Genomic DNA, 4102 nt, shown 5'->3' on the forward strand with positions numbered 1-4102 from the left:
CAATGTTGGTTATGGAACCAATTCCTATAATTATGAAACCCGTGTGAGATGCAGAGGAGTAGGCTATTCTTTTTTTTAAAAAAATCAATGACCAAGAGAGGTTAAAACTGCATAGATTATTTGCACTGCTCCTATTATTACCAACCAAGGGGAAAATAAACAATGAGCATGTGGTAACAATTCCATATTGAACCTTATCAATCCATATCCTCCCATTTTAATAGAATGCTGGCTAAAAGCATACATGTACTGTAATGTGCTTCCCGATGGGTATCTGGTAACCAAGTATGTTAAGCTATTATCGTCAATTTGATACCATAAGCAATAAGGAAACCAAAATACAAAGCCGTTTTCGTGGATTTTGACTTAGATTTATTATTGCACAGACTTAGAGTAGCTCATAGAAAAAGTTTGATTCTATTTAGAACATGTTCAATTAGTTAACAATGTTTTGCTTAATTTGAAGTACTTTTTCCTTTAACAAAGAAATAACGTAATAGAAGTAATAAAATAATTAATTTGTTGTGTTGGTTTTGGGATTGTATGAATTCCATTGATCCCAAACACCTAAGTTGATCCATGGCATATGCATAATGTTGTCTAGAACCCTACTTAACTTGATTAGCGAAATAATTAGGGTTTTATCGGAAATCAAATGCAACTTTACTGTGAAGGAAAGTTGTACTCAAGGTTTTGTCGTTTTAGATTATTTATCTTGCACCTATGTTCATTCCATCATCACATCATGATCATATCATGCAACTTTACTTTACACGTAGATTATGTTACGACGAATCGGTCATATTGTGAAGTAATTCCCAGAGCCTTGTCTTCACTCAATGGAACTATTGGGTTTTCTTGGTCATCTACTCTACACTACAACTAATGCAAGCCCTAGTGCATCCAACCCTGTTCCTTGTGTTTTATAAAACTTTTACCCTAAATATAATGCTTGATGCATTTAAGTTAGTAGGAATTGGTTGAATACTCGTTGTTGCTTGACTACCCTAGAATTTCAATACCTGTTCTTGTTACCGCTTTTGAAAATGTTGTAATCTAGAGGTGTAGCCTTGCATAGCTCTAGAAGATAGGGTTAACTTTGAATTCTATAAAGGCTCCCCATTCTCCAACCCCTCATAAATCACTTCTCATACTATTTGCCAAACAATTTTTGTTAGATAGGTTCACTTCTGTTAGAGAATCCCTCAGAATCGCTCTATTAGAGAATCAACTCTCTGAGCTACAAAATCATGGAGTAGAGCTCTATCAAACGAGGACTTTTGAAACAAAAACCTAAACTCATTTGTTGTAATAGTATTTTGAAATATAACTTTGAAAATTTGGTTTTGAAAAAAGAGAAAAAGCCTTTTGGAGATTTAGTTGATGTTTTTGAAACTCTTTCTCCACATAGTGAAATTAATGAAAAGGCAAGAAATCCAAAAACATATATGTTTCAAATTATAGGAATTCTACAAAATTCCATATAATTCTCAAACAAACTAGCTAAACAAATGTATAAAACCTTTTATAAAAACAATAGAAATTTAGTTAGTGTTGTCTATTGAAATTGCAAGATGATAACATTGGTTCTACTAGGATTATGCGCAAAGGTAGCGACTTATTCAATCCATGAGAACTTTATTTAGCATATATCATCTATATATAGGAGTCGCGCGGTTGGACGTTATATGAATCACCTTGGATCGAATAAAACCAATTATTTGTTTTATTTTTCCATCGCTTATATATATATATGCACCAGAGATTTTTGTGTTACCCTTGCATATATGCATGCATGCATGTGGAATGAATCCAAGTCTAAAATTAGGCGCCTAATGGTGACCTTCCATATATTAGACACCTTAATTATTTGAATTGGATTTTGGATGCAAACTAGCTTATTAGCTATCTATATATAACAAGATTAAAGAAGAAGACAGACAACCTAATTAAAGAATTTGAGGAGAGAAAGAAAGAAAGAGTGATCGTCATGGAGAGCAGGAGGAAGAATCAACAGAAGACGAGCTACATTGTAATTTCCATCCAGCTCCTAGCGGCCCTCCTACTCTTGGAGCTTGTGTCGCTAGTGCCGGGGGCGTCATGCGAGGAGTTGCCCTTGGATTTTTGGGTGAGTGCACTACGGGGGGTCGGGGCAAAGGACGTTTCAACAGCCGATGGATGCACCAAGAAGAATAAGGACACCGTGCTCTGCTCTGCCCAGGCTAACACGGTAACCAATTTCATCAACCCTACCAACTCTGAGGAACAAGGCTATAGGACCATCGGGGAGTCCATCGCTAACATCCCTGATGATAGCACCAAACGGTACATCCTCATCCTCAGCGGTGGCACCGTGTACCGAGAGAAGGTATTGGTGAGCAAAAGCAAGCCATTCGTCACCATAAGATCAGATGACCCCATCAACCTGCCATCATTGTGTGGAACGACACTGCCGCCACCCTGGGGAAGGATAGCAAGCCCCTTGGAGTAGATGGTAGTAGCACCATGACCGTAGAGTCCGACTACTTCATTGCCTATGGTGTCGTCTTTAGGAATGATGCTGCAGCAGCAGCGAAGAAGAAGAAGGCAGAAGGCGAGGCGCCAGCGTTGCGGGTGCTAGGAACAAAGGCAACCTTCTACAACTGCACAATTGAAGGTGGACAAGGCGCCCTGTATGACCAGATGGGGCTGCACTACTTCAAGTCCTGCACCATCAGGGGCACCATCGACTTCATCTTTGGCTCTGCCAAGTCCTTTTACGAGGACTGCGCCATTGTTTCTGTGAACAACATGGAGGAGATCATGACCTTGCCTGTGGCACCACCTCAACTTGACATTCACGACAATCCAATCAAGGTTGCCCCAGGGGAGGGAGGCTTCTCCTTCAAGACATGTACCATCACCGGGGAAGGGCAACAAATCTTCCTCGGAAGGATGGGCACGCCTTCCATCTACTCCTACACCCAGATTGCTAAGGAGGTTGTGCCCATAATCTACGACAAAGGGAACATCTTCATGCCCAGTAATATGTATGCCGACCCATGCATGCAGCAAAATCTCTCTCTCTCTCTTTATATATATATACACTTGTTATCTCATATCTATATCTATGCAGGACTGGTAGACGCTGTGCCACTTTCAAGTGCTATGGACCTGGGTTAGAGAAAATATGGCACGTCAAACTTAGATACGCTGAAGCCATATACTTTCTTGGGACAGATTTTATCAACGGAGATTCATGGATCCTGTCCATACCACCTACTGATGCTGAAACATTGCTATCAGTTTGAATATATAGAATCCTCAGAGATCATCAAAGATCATCATCTACCACTAATTAATAATGAGCCAAATTAAATAAGTTTTGCGTATATATTTTATCCCTATCTATAAATTATGCATGTGTTGTAAACAAGTCGTGGATGGGCTTCATTTGTTCTCGCGATTGAAAAATAACAAATAAACAAAGTAGAAAAGAGGATGAACCAGAAGTCTTGTTCAGCAAGAAGGAAGGAGGAATGACGATATTTCCCATGTGATACTTGTAAATCATATGTGTAAACTTCATGGGTGTACTTGTAATTTCATACGAAGTTGTACCTCTCGCCTATAAATAGAGTAACAGTGTCATGCATAAATTCACCTTTCGAGAGCTCAAAGCTTCATTTAGCTCAGCCTTCGAAGTACCTTTGAGCTATCACTTGTATGAAGCCGAAGGTATGTTTGTAATTGTTTGTTATATTGCAAGGAGTGAAATAATAAGTGTGGAAGCATGAAGATGAGTAACATGTCTTGCTCGTAACTGTTTACATTTCATCCTTGTTAATATATAAGCATTTGTGCCCCTTCTTCTTCTCTCTTCAATTAACCTTCGAAGAAGGATTAATTGAAGGGAGAAGTTTATGATTTGATAACTTGTGTTGGCTTGTTTTTGATGTCCTGTAGCAATCAAAAGCAAGCGACCAACTATGTCTATGGCCAGTGCCATCGGCCTGGACCCTATGTTTGTGCGTGTGAATCGCAGTAGTGCGATTGGGGAAGGAGGCTTGATGGTTGTAAGTGCAATCAACCCATTTGAGGGTTTTGGTGGTGATATGACAAC

General features: G+C 39.3%; 1 pseudogene; it reads left to right on the forward strand.

The window, feature by feature from the left end:
- The first annotated feature begins 1938 nt into the window (after positions 1-1938).
- On the forward strand, positions 1939-3788 carry LOC118471890 (putative pectinesterase 63; annotated as a pseudogene).
- Positions 3789-4102: the final 314 nt, after the last annotated feature.

Source organism: Zea mays, chromosome 5, assembly GCF_902167145.1.
Source record: "Zea mays cultivar B73 chromosome 5, Zm-B73-REFERENCE-NAM-5.0, whole genome shotgun sequence".
Taxonomy (NCBI): domain Eukaryota; kingdom Viridiplantae; phylum Streptophyta; class Magnoliopsida; order Poales; family Poaceae; genus Zea; species Zea mays.